Source organism: Lissotriton vulgaris, chromosome 2_1 (assembly GCF_964263255.1).
Source record: "Lissotriton vulgaris chromosome 2_1, aLisVul1.2, whole genome shotgun sequence".
Taxonomy (NCBI): domain Eukaryota; kingdom Metazoa; phylum Chordata; class Amphibia; order Caudata; family Salamandridae; genus Lissotriton; species Lissotriton vulgaris.
This window is the reverse complement of record NC_141687.1, coordinates 621818343-621836008: the sequence shown is the minus strand read 5'-3', so window position 1 is coordinate 621836008 and position 17666 is coordinate 621818343. Positions and strand designations below refer to the sequence as shown.

The 17666-nt window shown below is 48.6% G+C and overlaps 1 protein-coding gene across 3 annotated transcripts in view; it reads right to left on the bottom strand.

Moving 5' to 3' along the window:
• S100PBP (S100P binding protein) overlaps positions 1–17666 on the bottom strand; it is a 509558-nt gene that overhangs the window by 216470 nt on the left and 275422 nt on the right. The gene's annotated exons all lie outside the window — the stretch shown is intronic.

Here is a 17666-nt window from a genome sequence, read left to right as displayed (position 1 = left end):
CTGGAAGGTCAGAGACAGCATCCCCGATCTCCTGAAGAGTTAACACCTCATCTAATTTGTCTCTCTGCTCTATACTAAATTCTGTCTGTGGTCTAGGAGTTAAATAGGCCATGCTTTCTTCCTCGAACTCAGACTCGCTCGTATTTTCGTCTCTCTCGTATAATACCTCATAGTACCTCCTAAATACTTCCTGTACCTCCTCAACCTTATTCACTATTGCCCCAGTGTTATCCCTGACCTCTTTTATTTCCCCTGCTGCCATCGTTTGTCTTGTTCTTATTGCCAGGAGGTGCCCGACTCTTTCATTGAATTCATAGCACAGCTCTTTTTTTGCTAAGTAATTCCTAGCTAGCTTCTGCGCTAGCGAGACCCCTGTTTCTGCTTTTTGAGTTTCTAATTCAAGTAATATCGATTCAAAAGGTTCCCTCTTACTAATTGCCTCTACCAAAGCCTCTTCTATTGTTGCTAGAATTCTAATCTCTTCTTCTGTTTTCTCCTTCTCCCTTCTATTTCTAGCAATTGTGTAGCTTAGTGTCTCCCCCCTTATACCTGCCTTGAAGCTATCCCATACTACATCTGCCGATGTAGAGTATCTATTAATGTCCCAGAAATTCCTTATCCATGCTTTCATACTTATGATGTACTCCTCCTCCTTTAATAGCCCTCTTTCAAACGTCCAGGTAGAGTTAAATCTCTCTTTAACTTGAGCGGTTCTTATACTTAAAACCAGGGGGTTGTGATCCGACACAATCCTAGGGAGTCGAACTATACTGGAGATACCAACAAGAGAGCTAGATATAAGAAAATAATCCAATCTAGCTATCGACTTATGTGGTGCAGAATAAAATGTGCTACCTGAACCCATTGGGTTTTTTTCCGCCCACATATCACTTAATGCATTGTGTCTAGCAAGATTTTGTATTGATCTGTATACCTTTTTCTTCCTTCCCGTGTAGCTCTCCCCATGCTTCTCAAACAAACCATTTAACCCATTGATGTTAAAATCTCCACAGCATATAACAGGCTCTGGCCATATTGCTAATTCTCTGTCCGCAAATTCAAAAACATCCGGATCATCATCATTTGAACCGTACACAGAGATAATTGTAAATCGAGATGCATTTGTTTCCAATTCAATCATCACCCACCTCCCTTCGCTGTCCTCCTTTTTCCTTTTGACTATTGTGCAGCCTTTCCTTGCCAGCACTGCAACCCCCCTACACCTTTCTATCTGGCCTGTATAAGCTAAAACATCATACCCCATTTGCTCCAACAAATAAATCTCATTAACGGCTATGTGTGTTTCTTGCAAACAGACAATGTCAATTTTCCAGAATCGCAGTAGAGCTCCCAATTTTTGTCTTTTTTCTCTGTTATTTAGACCACATATATTCAACGTAATTATCTTAGTTTCCATCTAACATGTTTTTTCTCCCCCTTCCTTTTTCCCAACTTTCCACTCCCATTACTTCCACTTTTCCCTCTTGAAAACATAGTGACTTTTATCAATCTGTACTGCATTTTTATTCCAACCATAAAACGTGCCCCCCCACCACCCTCCCCTTCTGTACCCCCCCTCCCCTGCAACTCCCCCCCCCCCCCTGTGACAGGCAAATAGGTCAGAGCTGACCTATGCGTGACCACTGTGCGTTGTAGCGTCGCCCCCCTCTCCTCCCCTACCCCAACGGCAAAGAAAAATCCAATCCCAGAACAACTCCTATTCTCACTAGTCTTTGTACTGTTTTCCAAGTTACCCATTTTTACTTGGGCATTACTGATTTCTCCCCAGTTTCATTTCCTCTACTTTTCTTTTCTTTTTTAACTTTTTACTCCTCTGCCCCACCCCATTCTCATGTATCTACTTAATAATACTATCTACTAGCTCCACCTTTACCCTTCATCTCTTTCAATTCTTCTAGATATTCTCCAGCCTTGATCTCTGAAAAGAACATTCTGACTCTGCCCCCAACAATGACTTTTAGTTTTGCCGGAAACATCAAATAGGCTTCAGCGCCTTGACTCTGAAATGCAGCAATCATTTGCCTGAGTCTCCACCTCCTTTCCACTGTAACGTGGCAAAAGTCCGGTCTTGCAAAAAATGTAGTTCCATCCACCGTCTTTTTAGAGTCAGGTCTGGCTTTATCCATCAGCTCTTGTCTCGCCAGAAAATTCCCGAAGAACACTAACATCGCTCTTGGAAGTGAGCCATCCCCTCTTTTTTTCCCCTTTGTCGTGAGCGGAAACCTGTGTGCTCTTTGCACCTCTTGTTCCCATTTCCATGGGGTCTCCGGGAAGGCCCCTTTTAGCAACTTTATCACAAAGCCTCTGGGGTCTTGCCCTTCTGTCCCTTCTTCTATTCCAAGAAGGCGTGCGTTATTTCGCCTCTGGCGATTCTCCAAATCCTCGACCTTCCATTGCAGATCCTCCATCGCCTTTGAATGCTCTTCTCTGTTAGTCTGCCAGTCCGTCACTTCCTCCTCAATCCTGCCAGTCCTTTCTTCCACTTCGGTAACTCTTTCGCTCACTTCCTCATATTTTTTATTTATTCTCCTAATGGAGGCTTGAATTTTTTTCGTATCATGCCTGGCTCTTCTACTCTCTGCTCTGGCTTCCATTTGGATTTGTTTTAGAGTTGTAAATATTAAGTCTAGTTTCCCCTCCTCATTCTGGGGGTCTTGCCCATCCTCTTTGTAAAGGTTTGAAGTAGCGGAATAGTCCCAAATCAATTTTTTATGAGAGCTCTTGTGCAGTATTGTGGGGGAGCCAGTTCTCCTGCTAGTCGGCCTGCGTTTTTTCTGTGTGTCTTTCTCTTTGGAGCCCCCTGTATCTTCAGTGCTGGAGAATGAGTCTCCCGTTTTTCTCTCCTCTTCGCTGCTGGTGATAGTGGAGTCTGACTCTTCAGGAACAGAGAAGAATTCTCTGTCCCCCTCCGCTCCCTCTGCACTCTCTGTGCCCTCTGTATATCCCATACCCAGCTGCTCCTTTTGCCCTTGCAATAATCCTGCCTCCACCTCTTGAAGCGCTTCTAATAAAGGGTCTGTATTTAAAGATTTAGTTGCAATCGCCTCTTCTATCGCTCTCACCTCTTTTTCCGTGGTCGTCCGCCCAGCCTCCTCTCCGGCGGTAACTGATTCAGTTGCAGCTTGCTCCGCGGTAAGCGTGAGCTCTGCCCGCTCCGCTCGCGTCGGTTGCCTAGCAACGCCTTTGCTTGCGTCCACGAGGACGCTACCTCCAGGTCCGCCTGCCAGAGAGTTCTCCGTATCCAAGGTTGCCTCTGCATCCTCCGTTGGGGCTGGCAGGGGTGCCTTGCTGTTGAAGATCTCGATTACTGAGGGCTGACGGAAGGTGAGGTCGCCCTTCTTTCTCTCCGTGGTGAGTTTTCCCGCTTGGCCGGGCTGCACGCTGTGACTGCCGCTGCTGCTGCGCGTGTCATCATTTGGATTCAGTACCTTGCCTCTATCTTTCTCGGCAGCCTTCTCGATTTTGCGCTGCTGCGCCTTGGTCGCCGTCGAGATCGTGGGTGTAGAGCGTTTGCTGGGTGGGGGCATCTTGGTTTTCGGGATTGTACCAGTCCTGCCCGGGTCCTTCTGGCCTATCTCTTTTGCCGGTCCGATGCTTGAAACCACTGCCTGTTTGTCTTTCGCCCGGTTTGCCATTTTAGGAGAACAAGCCTTTCGGAACTCCCCAAAGAGCGATTTCAATTGCAGTAAACTTTTTTTAAGGTAGTGAAAGACACCGCTATTCCCTTCCAGCATCTGCCGGCATAGCCACCACTGCATGCTTCTTTAGCAGCCGATCAGGATCCTGTTACCTCCATGGGTCAGAGAGGGGTCTGGATGCGACTTGCACCTACAGCGCTACAGCGGCCATCTTGCCTCCCCTGCTCGCAGATCTAGTCAGTCCCATCTCAATACACTTCATGAACTGACTCGAGAAGTCAGGCAAAATTTAAATCAAGGGTGGTTTGATTGGCTTTTTGGGTGGTTACCAGATTTACATTCCTCCGCCAAGTTTTAGGTGGTGTCCTTTTAGTTGTTTGTTTTTTAGTTGCTATTTGCTGTTGCATTCAATGTGTACCATCCTTTTTACATATGTTCCGCCCACGGCTTGTGTCTAGATCCATTAGTTTTGTTTCTCATTATTCTTCTGCCGATTTACGTTCTATTTAGATTTCTTCCTGTCTATGCTTTCGATGTTAGTGGACAAAGGTCTAGGATGGAGTGTAGCGACAGGATAATTTGTACTAATAGGACTGGTGGTAACCGTTGTCCACCGCCATCTCAGTATATAATCATTACTCCTTTATTTCCGACTTTTTCCTACCTATTTGCAAGGTTTACCTATGTGCTTGGACATGATGTAATGTCTCTTTCGCCTCTTCTCGGGCCTAGAGGCCTAAGTTAGAGGGACTCCATCTTGTCTCTGCCCTGACTCTCTGAGGTGCTTGTAGGTCTGAGGTAGTGTTTTAGTTTTAGCTTGTTGTTCGCTAGTTAGAAACCGGTGAGGACCGGCTCTTAACGAAGGAATGTGCTTATTTCCCGGGCTCCAGACGCAACAGCAGCTGGCCACTGTGGGTGCATAGGGAGCACGGGGCTTGGTACAGGAATTCGGTGGGAGGCAGGTTGCTGGCTGGAAATTTCCATGAAGAGAGGGCCTTCCATATTATCGAAGTGCAGTTGAGCAGAAAGTGAGTTCAGTTCCAGTAGTCGCTGTAGTCAGTACCAGTAGTTGTCCCTGTGGATGCAGCAATTGTTATCATAGCTGCAGTTGGAGTTGGAGTTTGAAGATAGCTGGTGAATGCTGAAAGTGGCAGTTTCGATGAGGCATAGTGGTGCAGATGTGTCTCCGTGATTGCAGAGCAGAGTCCCGAATGAACCGAAGCAACAGCGAGAGAGGGGCCAGCTCGACTGCCAAGGCCGGGATGTGCTGGACCAAGGTGGGGCGTTCTTAGTTAGAGTATGATACATAACCATTTATTCTCTGCTTTATAGGTTGTGCTGATGTTTCTATTTGCATAAATGCTATTGCTCTTTCTACCTTATTATTATTGTGTAATAAATAGACTCCAATGATTACCAATTGCATTTGAATGTTATTTCTGAGGCAGGATTAACCTTTCCTTCTAGCCAGGCGCTGGCGTATAGAAGGATGTGTAATTCCCTTCTAAAAGGTAACTGATGATAGTAGAATGTGTAGTTCATGACAAGGAATAACTTCAGATGAGAATAATTTGGCCTAACCGTTCTTCCTTGGGAGGAGTGAGACCTTTCTTTACCAAATGCTCACGGAGGGATGGATTATTTCCCCTCTAATGGGTAGTTGCAGATATAGAAGTGAGATCAGCTCTTGAGCAGGAAAGTCCAACTAATAGTAGTATTCCTCTTGGTTATTGTTATTTTACCCATTCTCAGGTAGGTATTTTAGGTATTGTGTTTCATAGGTCCTGAGAAGGGTGATGGTACGTGGCGGCTGGGTGTGCTATAATTGGTAAGCTGATTACTTAGTCTAAAAATCCGGTCGCTACAGTGGGTCAGATAGTTGAAAGCCGCTTAAGTTTGGCTCTTCAATTAACAGACGGGGAAAGCATGCTCGGCTATAAGCTAACATCAGATCTGGGTCTAAGCTCTCTTTTCCATTATTATAGTCAATGCCCGACAATCGCTCAGCTATGGATATTAGCAGCACCTCCAAGGGCATCAGAGTGGTGGGTAACTGAGAGAACTATATGAAAGACAGATGGCACTAGCTAAGACCAGAGGAATTTGCTCTATGAAAAAAATGTGTAAGTGTATGGGAGGTCATGGAAAAAATTGGTCAATAGTGCCTAATGCTGACTTAATAGTCCTTTTCATTTTTCTCTGTCTTTTGCTCACACCTGTTTTTTTTGTAATCCGGTAGTATTTCTAATAATGCATCTGTCTATATATTTATATATACTCTATTCCATATTGTTAAGCAAATCTAGTGATTACATTGCCATTTTTATGTATTTGTCGTTCATTCCCCAAGATAAGAAATAAAAAAAATTAAAAAGGAATTGGGAGCTCTTTTTATTGTGTGTTGCTGGCTGAAGATTCATATGCTTGTTAAGTATGACTGAGGGATTTAGATGAGTCCATGATTTCGGGATTTTGGTTTAGCGCATGCAACAAAGTTAGTCAATTGTCGACTAATGATAAGGCCTTCGGGCAGGAGATGAGGAGAAATTAGATTTTAAGAAGAATCAGTTACAGGTAATTGGAGAACAGCCACATTTGAATGTTAGTGAATAATTGATTAAACGTAGGTTATCTTGTTGGGATGCAACTTTTAGGTATAGGTGAGTGACATCCACATACAGATAGTAGGCTTTGTTTGTCGGTTTTAGAATGGTGGTAAGGACTTCTAATTAAAGATTAAAGAAATTTGGTTAAAAAGTGGAACCTTCAGGTATTTCCTAGGTAACTAGAGATGGTTCAGCTGGAGACTCATTCATCTTTACTTGCTATTGGATAAGTAGAGGGAAAAACAGATGAGGGCTGATTTATGTCCATTCTGAACTTGAAGTGTTAAGTAGGATTTTGGGATTGATTTTGTCGAAAGACGCAGAGAGGAGTAATAGCATGAGCAGGCAGGAATACATCTCATCTAAGAGGAAGCATGCACCATCTATGATGAGAAGTATCATTGTTTCTCTGCTATAGCCTAGTTTGAAGCTAGACAAAATTTTCTATCAGGTTTACCTTAAATATGTATTGATTAAGCGGAGTTGTGATGCAGTTATCAAGAATTGTGGCTAAGAACAGAAGGCTAGTTTCTGAACGTAAGTTGTTCAGGTCAATTGGATCAACATCATATTTTTTAAGGAGGGGAGTGACCTGCTCAATTTTCAGACCTCCAGCATGTCTCCAGTGCCACTGAGGTATTCATCCAGTAGGGTGCTATTTACTCTCTGCATTCTTTAATTACAGCAAAAATAAGATCTGTGTTTAGTGCCATTAATTTAGCGGTTGCTTTAATTGACTAATCGGAATGTGTTCCATACTGCATTGCTTTTTTGGGTTTAGAGGGACGCTTGATGAGGTAGTTGGGATAGTCGGTAAGGACATCTATCTTTTTTTATCTTCTCACTGAAGAAATCGGATATCTCCTAGCTAGGTTTCTTTGGTTGGGGTGATTGTGGGTTTTGGCGTGGATTAGTTTGTTGCTTAATCATTTTAAATGGATTCTTTGTTTGGCTTCTTGCTTGACTGAGTTAAAGATCTGAAGTAGGTGGTGTCTGACTTTAAGAGGTTGGCTTTGTATTTTCATTTTTCAGAGCAGAGTCTTTTGATTTCAAAGTATTTTATTAATTTTTGGGGCGCTAGATGGCGCACGAGCAGAATGGCCGCCCTGTGGTGAGGCTCCTGCAACCCGGAATAATTATCCGGTATTTATCCTGCTAAATCGGAACGAAAATCGCCCTTCTGAAGCCTGCGTGCTTATGACTACTAGTCCCACAGTCGGTGAAAATCTGGAGGCAATCCGAATCTCGGAGGTTGAGAAACGCAGTGCTGATTTCCCTGCTGAGAGCTGCCTTGGTGACGGAGGGGTCGGCGTAGGCGGCGTCAGGTGGCAGGAAAGTCCGGGGATCGCCACCAGTTGAGCAGGCCTCTGATCTGGGACGAGATTGCTGAGACCTTCGCCCGGAGGCTCGAGGTGCTGTGCCAATACTGCCGAAGAGCTTGTGGAGGTGGGCTACAACATTTGCCTACGCACGCGCTGCTTCCAATTAGAGAGTAAAGCCCCACGCGACCTGCTTACTGAAGTGCAGACCTAAGTGACCTAACGGTCGACATTTGCACCGGCAAGACGCAATGGAAAGCCGGATCTAGACCTGCCTCTCGGTGCAGCGCTCTGACTCTGGCCCCTGTCCCTCACTCCACAGAGGGGGAACTTTATTTCATGAACATATAGCGTTTCTTGAGGCGTCGAGGGACATAATGCACTAGCTGCGAAGGAGGTGATACTTACCGGAGCGAACTGCTGGACACAGCGCCAAACGTGCTGCACCTTCGGAAACTCAGGAAGCCTTGGGTGCTGAGCCCCCGCAGTGAGACGCAAGCTGCAGATGTGGGCGGCAGTATCGGGCGCTTTGCGCTGAATGACTCAGTGACAGACAATTTACCCGAAGGCGGGGTGGAGCTATTTACAAGAATTGCGGCGGCATTGCGGAGATGTAAGCAATTGAACACCAGCCAGTAGTTGCGCTCATTCACAACGCACAATATTGGACATATTGAAGAAAAGGCCTAGCAGTGTTTTGTGCCCCGGGGGCAACATCGAAACCGGGAAAAAGTGCCTTTGTGACGGACACCTCCATTATCGCTTCTGTCCAACGACGCAGGGTGCAGACAACGAGGTATTGACACGTTACTGGCCCCGAGAGGCACAGTATACTATCGGATCGCCGGGTGCAGGCGGAGGTATGGGAAAGCCGGACACCCGCCAGCCGAAACTTAACTTTGAGGCCGCAAAAAAAGGGGTTAAACAGACAAGGACGGCCCGAGGAGAGAATAAAGGAGACCGGGGGCGAATATCCGACAACGATGACACCACCGCTAGTCATGCGATGCAATTGACGAGAATGGATAAGTTGCTACGTATCATCGCTGCGAAGAATGAGGATTTGTAGACGTGCAGTAGACGCAACATCCGCGTGACGGGCATTCCGGAATCCACAGACACTGGGCGTATGGAAGATTTCATCGAAGAACTGCTCATAACTGCCATAGGGGCTGAGGCATTCTCTGCACATCTTATCGTGGAACGTGAGCATCGCTCCCTTGGGCCGAGGCTGAAACCAGGTGCCCCTCCGAGGCCCATCATTGCGCGCCTACTGAATTACCGCGACGTGGCACTGCGTGCAGCACGCGCCAAACAAAATCTGGTGTATAATGGAGTGTCCTTCTCGATCTTTCCGGACTTTACTCCGATGGTACAGGAATAGCTACGCAAGTTCATCAAGTCAAAAAGAAACTGCGTGCAGCACAGATCGATTATGCCTTATATATCCAGCGCGACTTCGTGTGACTCATAAGGGAAACGATGCTTCTTCAAGAACCCGCAACAGTCTGAGGACTACTAACGCTCGCTGAAACGGATGCAGCGGGGACGAAATGAGAGAGATGCAGGCCAATAGGAACATGACCAAGGCACGGACGAAGAAGTCTGAACTGTGGCAACCACCACTTGTTTTCACTTCCTAATTACTGCTGTTGGTAATACTTAAGCTTGATGAGAGACAGCAACTGCAACCGAAGTGTGGATACATACCCCAGAAGGACTGCAGATGTTCCGATGGTAATGTATTCCGGGACCCGCCACCCCCACTCCCTTTCCCCCAAATTGGAGCCTAGAGGTCGTACAGGTCCAGAGGCTTGAGGTGGTTTAACTAACTAGAATGGCCCCCTACGGGTTCCCCTGAATTGGAATGTGTTTGTTGGGAAGGGACTGAGTTTCTGGTTGGGAAAAGGGGCAGTGGGTGGGTAGACTGGTCTGGCAAGTTGGGGCTGCTTCAGTGAGTGGAGGGTTGGATTGGGGCTGGGTGGGGGTGGAGAAGGGTAATGTTAGCTTTGTTCTAGACAGCGCACAAGAGGACACTATACAAGATGCTGATATGTGTGCAGAAGTTAATGTTATACGAACTGGATGGTACTGCCTGCTCATTATTGCCACTCTCTGTCACTGGCGAATCACCTAACAACTCTTTAATGGTCATATCCTGGAACATTAGGGGCCTTAACGACGCTCGTAAATGTAGGAATGTATTGTCTTACCTAGATCGGCACAACGCACAAGTGGTATTACTGCAAGAAACGCACATTCCACAGCAGACTAGTCCTTCGTTTCCCAACAGATGGGCTGGTGGTAGATTCTTTTCCTCCTATTCTTCCTACGCCAGGGGTGTTGCAATACTAATTAAACGAGCTGTCCCATTCACATCCCTTGGTCACCTGACAGATACAGCAGGGCGGTATGTGATAGTTGCAAATGCTACTTATCAGTATGCATCTGTTCTTGGCATGTAGGGCTGCTGACATTCATATCTGTGCATAGATCGCCGCCTAGTGTTGGGTCCGGATGATTGCACATTGTTGTCCAGGAAGAGTCTTCGAAGTATCACGAGATAGGTGGCTCCTCCCCTGGACTACAGTGCGCATGGGCATCGACTCCATCCCCAGATTGTTTTTAGCCATTGTGGCCGAGATGGAGTGAAACTCAGTGAATGATGGCCATGCCATGAAATGATATGTGAACAGTGCAGCTGCTACAGGCGCCGGGGAGGAGGGCGGGCGATATGAATGTCAGCAGCCCTAAATGCCAAGAACAGATGCATACTGGTAAGTAGCATTTGCAGTTCGAGGCATGTGGGCTGCTGAATTCATATCTGTGCATAGAATACATAGCAGTCCCTCCATTAGCAGCGGCCGCCCGTGCCAGCTGCAGCAGTTTGGAAAAGTGTCTTGAGAACAGCCTGCCCTACAGCTGCTTGCTGTTTGGAGTGCACGTCTACACAGTAATGCTTAGTAAATGTGTGTGTGGTAGACCATGTGGCTGCTCTACATATGTCCTCTAAGGGAATGTTTCCAAGGAAAGCCATAGAGGCCCCCAACTTTCTGGTGGAGTGGGCTCTTGGTGGAATGGTAAGAGTGCGTTTTGTCTTTGCATAGCAGATTTGAATACCTTTCACGATCCACCTAGCAATACCAGCCTTGGAAATAGGGTTACCTTTGTGATGTGGCGCAAAGGCAACAAAAAGCTGCTTAGTCTTTCTAAAATCCTTGGTCCTATCAATGTAATACATGAGGGCCCGTTTAACGTCAAGGGTATGGAGCATCCGCTCCGCCAGTGACTCTGGATTTTGAAAGAACACCGGCAACTCAATGGTTTGGTTGATGTGGAACTGGGACACAACCTTGGGTAGAAATTTAGGGTTAGTGCGGAGCACTACCCTGTTTGAATGAACTTGGAAGAAAGGCTCTTGGATTGTGAGGGCTTGCAGTTCACTAACCCTCCGTAGCGATGTAATTGCTACAAGGAAAGCCACTTTCCATGTCAAGAACTGAATCTCGCAGGAATGTAGTGGCTCAAAGGGAGGACCCATCAGTCTTGTAAGAACCACATTGAGGTTCCATTCAGGAGCTGGTGGAGTCCGTGGCGGAATGACTCTTTTGAGGCCTTCCAGAAATGCCTTGATGGCAGGCACTTTGAAAAGTGAAAGGTGCTGTCTATTTTGGAGGTATGCGGCCATCGCAGACAGGTGAATGCGAATTGAAGTATATGCCAGATTACACTTGTATAGATGGAACAGGTAACAGATGATGTTCTGAATAGAAGCATCTAGTGGATCAATGTTGTGGTTTGCGCAATAGATGACAAACCGTTTCCATTTTGCCGCATAACATGCTCTAGTAGTGGGCTTCCTAGCCTCCCGAATGATGTCCATGCAGTTGGGAGGAAGGTTGAGGTAGCCAAACTCTAGGACTTCAGGAGCCAGATCGCCAGGTTGAGCTGTTGCGGATCTGGGTGCTGAATGTCGCCATGGCTCTGTGTCAGAAGGCTGGGTGTGAGATGAAGCCTTTGATGCGGTACCACGGAAAGTTCCAGAAACGTGGTGTACCATGGTTGGCGAGCCCACATTGGAGCAACTAGGATGAGAGTGATCGAGTGCTGCCTGAGCTTGCGCGCCACCAGCGGTATCAGAGGTGCTGGGGGAAAAGCGTACGCAAATCTGCCTGACCAGTTCATCCACATCGCATTGCCCTGCGATTGCGGGTGTGGGAACCTGGCGGCGAAGCTTTGGCATTTTGCGTTCTCCCTTGTGGCGAACAGGTCGATCTCTGGATGACCCCACCTTTGGAAGTACGGTTGGAGTACTGATGGATGTATCTCCCACTCGTGCATTTGGTGGCTGTGCCTGCTGAGCAGGTCCGCCATTGGATTGTCCTTGCCTGGGAGATGTTCTGCCATGAGGAAAATGTTCCTCTGAATGGCCCACTTCCACATGCTCTGAGCCAGATGAGACAGCTGCGGAAAGTGTGTGCCCCCCTGTTTCTGAATGTAGTACATGGCTGTCATGTTGTCCGTCCGGATCAACACGACCTTGTTGCACAGATGTACTTTGAATGCCTTTAAGGCCATGAAGATCGCCATCAGTTCCAGTACATTGATGTGCATCTTCCTTTGCTGTAGTGTCCATAGTCCCTGCACCGTGTATTGGAGTACATGCGCTCCCCAACCCTGGAGAGAAGCGTCCCTTGTCAGGATGATCTGCGGCACAGGCTCTTGAAACGGTCGGCCCTTGCAAAGGTTTCGTGGATTCCACCAATATAGAGAGTTGTATTCCCGACCGCTCACCAACACTAGGTCTTTTAACTGCCCGTGAGCCTGAGTCCACTGACGTGCTAAGCACTTCTGAAGCGGACGCATATGTAGTCTCGCGTGTGGGACTATGGAGATGCAGGAGGCCATCATGCCTATCAACTGCATGAACACTCTCGCTGGAAGCGAGTGTTGAGGTCTGAATCTTTGGATCAGCGACTGAATGCTGTTGACTCTCACTGAATTCGGCTGCGCAGTGGCCGCCAGAGTGTGTATGGTCGCACCCAGATACTGCCGTATGTGGGCGGGCTGGAGATGTGATTTTGGATAATTCTGGGCCGACTTCGCTTGAATGAGCCAGTCGTCCAGATAGGGGTAGACGTGGATGTTTTGACGTCTCAGATGCGCCGCCACCGTCGCTAGGCATTTTGTGAAGACCCTTGGCGCTGTGGTGACCCCAAAGGGCAAAACCTTGAACTGGTAGTGCTGGTTTTGAATGGTGAACCTGAGGTACTTTCTGTGTGAAGGATGCAGTGGAATGTGAAAGTACGCATCCTTGAGGTCCAGAGTTGCCAGGAAGTCCCCGTGCCGAAGCAGTGGAAGAAACTGCTGCAGCGTGAGCATATGGAAATGTTCTGACAGAATGTAAAAGTTGAGAGGTCTGAGGTCTAGGATGGGCCTGAGGGATCCGTCCTTTTTTGGAATCAGGAAGTACAGGGAGTAAACTCCTGTACCTCTTTCCTGCGTGGGCACGAGCTCTATTGCTCCTTTTTGCAGCATGACGTTGACTTCCTGCTGCAACAAGTGCAAGTGCTCGCCGGACATAGGACGGCTCTTTGGGGGTATGTTGGGTGGAGTGGACGTGAGCTCCAGACAATAACCATATTGGATAAGAGATCTGACCCACCTGTCCGTGGTGATGGACTTCCACACGGGCAGGAACTTCTGGAGTCTCCCCCCGGCCGGTGTTGCGTGGTCGGGTGGCAGTGACAAGGCGTCACTGTTTGTTGGCGGTGGAGGACCTGGAGCTGTTATTACCACGTCCTCTGCCTTTGACGTTGTTGCCACGGTATCCACCCGACCTTTGTTGGTATAGGACGGTTGGGTGTTACTCTTATAGAATTGCGTCGACTGTGACAGTTGACCTCTTGAGGTGCCTCTAATATTGGAGCGACGAAAGGAACCACCCCGAAACTGCTGGGACTGCAAGGCACCCATAGACTTTGCAGTGTCGGTGTCCTTCATTTTCTCGAGGGTGGTATCAACTTCTGGGCCAAACAGGTGGTCTGGGTTGACAGTTTGGTTCAAGATGGTAGTTTGAATGTCTGGTTTGAAACCGGATATGCATGTCTACGAAGTAGAACGCTAGTGTTTATTGCTCTTGAGGAGGTGTCAGCCACATCCAGAGCGCACTTAATTGAAGAATTGGTGATAAGCTTCCCCTCCTGTATCAACATCTCTGCTGCTTCCTTATATTGATCTGGTCAGTGCTGTAGAAGGGTCTCTAGTGTGTCGTAGTGTGCCCTGTCGTAACGCGCAAGTAGCGCCTGTGTGTTGGATATGCGCCATATGTTGGCTGCCTGCGCAGCCACACGTTTCCCCGAAGCCTCAAATACTTTTGATTCCTTGTCTGGGGGAGGAGCGTCACCCGTAGTTTGTGAGTTGGCTCTTTTGCGTGCATTGGAGACAACCAGGGAATCCAGAGGCAACTGCCCTTTGATGTACGTTGGATCAGTGGGCGCTGCCTTGTACTTCTTGTCAATATGTGGGCTGATGACTCTTGCTCGGGTGGGCTCCTTGAAGACTTCTGGCGCATGTTTTAACACCCCTTTTAGCATTGGCAAAGTCTTTACAGTTTTTTCAGTGACTGAAAAGGTGTCAAAAAGAAAATCGACGTCTACTGGGTCAGCATGGAGATCGACGTCATGATTGGCTGCAGCCCTTTCAAGTAGAGCATTGAAAGCGGCAGAGTCTTCTGTTGGGAAAGTTTTTGCCGAAAAAAGCGGAGGCTCCTGCCCCGAATGCGGGTCCCCAGGCTCGCCACCAGCAGACCAAGGCTCAGTCACATCTTCTGGGTCTGAGTAGATTGGATAGGAATACTCATCCTCGTAGTTCCCATCACCCTCCTCTACATTAGAATGAGTGGGTGAAAGTTCATGGCCTTGTGGTGACACAGGCTCCATAGGGGCAGAGGCACCAGCAGAGTCCATCTTTTTCTTAAGTGGAATTTGGAAATGCTCCAAAGCTGGTTCAGGGGTGATCTTCCTTTTAAGGAGAGAGAGCTTGCCTGTGTTGGCGTCGATGATTACTTCTCGACGCTCTTCTTATGCCAGTGGTTGGTGGCGCGGGCTTGGAACCACCAACGATGCCTTCGGCGTCGAAGATAACCTCAAGGGCACTCCGGCCCCATGTTTCGCTGTGAAAGCCTTTGGCGCCGTCTTCGGCGGCAACGTGAACAGAATCGGCTTTGGCGTCTTCGCCGGTTTTTGGAGAGGCTTGGGCGGCACAGTGCCCTTCGGCTCGACTGCTGCGGTCCCCTCCCTAATACGCTGAAGGGACTCCGTGACCTTTTTAGTGAGCGAGGCGGAGGGACGCACCGGCTTGAGAGAGTCTTCTGAAGCAGGTTTCGGGCCGGCGACCAATGACGCAGTCTTCGGAGCCGACGCAGCTGCCCCCTTGGCCTTGTCGAGTGGAAGCGGGGCAGTGAGAGACTTGGGGTCGTCCTGCCGCTTTTTCGTGGCCTTCTTATGGTCGTCGACCTTCTTGGTATCGATGCGACTCAAGTGCGTCGACCAACTTCGGCGCCGATGCAGCCACGTCGGCCGTTTTTACCTTCGGCTTTGATACCGTAGTCTTCGGCTCGGCCATTTTGGCGTGGCCCTTGAGCTCGACGGCCATCTTGGATTTCTTCGGCGCCGAGGCCTCCGAAGTCTTCGACCCGACCAGTGCGACTTGCGCTTTCGGATTCGATACGTCAGGCGTCGAGACCGATGGTTTCACTTTCGGTTTCTGTACCGTGAGTGGTGCCGTATCAATGTCCGTGGCCGGGCCGGAAGGCGGAGCCGTGGGACGGGAATCAAGGCTTTGGGTAAGGCCCGAAGGCGATCCCTCGGCCTGGGCCTTAGAATGGTGGCTGGCCCCGGAGTCAGTGTGAGGAAGCTCCTCTTCCGAGCTATCCTCTACGGTGGCAATGGCCCTGTCGTCGTCCCCTAACTCCTCGACGACTTCCTCGAAATCCTAGTCTTCCGCGTCGTAGTCTTCCTTGACCTCCGACGCCGGGTTAGATTCTGAGATATCCTGGATAGTGTCGTCGCCGACATCCTCCGTGTCGAAGATGTCCGTCGGAGGGGGTGCCGATCGCTGGGCCTGCAGTCTCGCAGCTCGGCGGAGCTTGAGTGTCTTTTTCGACCGGAACTTGGAGCAGGCCATACACTTGGCCTCGTCGTGGTCCGGCGACAAGCACTTATTGCACACCGGGTGCACGTCGATATGTGGGTACTTCGAGGCACACACCGGGCACCTCTTAAATGGACTTCGTTCCATGATGAAAGTAAGTTGGAGCGTCGTGTAGGCCCGTCCGCGCCGAAGCATGCGGAAGGGCAGAGTTGGTACGGAGTCGATGAAACAAACGAACCCGAACGATAGACAATACCGACGCGAGTCCTAAAGACCTTTTGGTCTCAAGCAAAGTAAGTTAAACAACTATCAATTCCGACAGAGGGAACCGAAACACATCCGAACCTAATGGCGGAAAAAAACAATCTGGGGATGGAGTCGATGCCCATGCGCACTGTAGTCCAGGGGAGGAGCCACCTTCCTCGTGATACTTCGAAGACTCTTTCAGGACAACAATTTGCAATCATCCGGACCCAACACTAGGCGGCGATCTATGCACAGATATGAATTCAGCAGCCCACATGCCTCGAACATGGGGGAGACTGGGTGACGGGACGGTTACCATTGTGAATTGTTATGCTCCCAATATCGATGCTCCGGAATTTTTTACAATGCTATGGGGTAAGATCCTGGATATTGGCTCCACTCACGTCATCTGGGGAGGGGACTTTAATGTGGCATTAACACCTTCACTGGATAGGGCGGACGGGCTGGCACACTATCATCCTAAAGCCTGGGAAGTCATGCAAGGTATAGTGGAGGAAGGTTCATTGGTAGACAGCTGGAGGCAAACATCCTACGAAGCTGGAGGGCAGACACTTCACATCCTACACAGGAACATGGGCACGTCTGGATTATTGTTTCATGACACGTGGCTTAGCTGCTGGTGTGACGGCTGCAAAACATCTAGCCCACACTTACTCTGATCACTGTCATGTATTAGTCACATTGTCCGTGCCTGGTTTTGATAGCCCTAGGCCAACCTGGCGATTACAGCCCACTGCTTTGCTTGATACAGCCTTTAGAGAGGAGCTACGCGAAGACATACAGGACTTCTTCCCCTGCAACAAGGGTACTGTTGACAGCGTTGAAATGGTCTAGGAGGCCTTTACAGTTACGTACGCGGGTGGTGCATAGCAAAAGGGTTTGGAGTACTGCGGAATATCCAACGCACAATACAAAATTTTGAGGTTAACCTAAAAGAATTGGAGAAAAGAATACAGAAAGGAGATAAGGCAGAGGCGCAAACAGAATTTCGAACCAAGCTGTCGGAATATGAGGAGGAAGCGAACCAGGAGTCGAAATTCCGAAGTAAATACTGGGTAGCTCGGAAATATGGGGAGGGTGAACGCCCAGGAAAGGCCTTATCTGAAATCATAAACATGCGCGAGGCACCAATACTATACTTGAACTTTCCGACAGATTCTGGATTTTGGAGATATGTAGGGACAATGCCCGCATCATGGAAGTACTTACCGGGCATTACCAAGGATTATACACTACACGGGTCTCAGGCAATTTAGACTTTGATGGTTTCCTGGGAGACGTGGCCTTATGTTGGCTAAGCGATGTGCACAGGCAGTTTCTGAGTGCTCCACTGGAGTTAGACGAAATAAGAGAGGCGATTATGTCCTTAACCTCTTCGCTGCGGGGGTTAATCCCCCTCTGTGCTGTGGGGAGGGGGTGCGCACAGCACCCGCATGCTCATGACGAGCTGAGCTCCTCACAGGTGCATTGGCTCCGTGGAACGTTCAGCACAGTGGGGGAATTCTCCCCACACCCAAACGTTCCACGGGCCATGACGAGCTGAGCTCGTCATGAGCATTGAAGAGGTTAAAAAATGGGAAGGCGCCGGGGCTAGACGGTATACCGGCGGAATTCTACAAATGCTATATAGACATTATGGCAACTGTGCTACGTGAAGTATT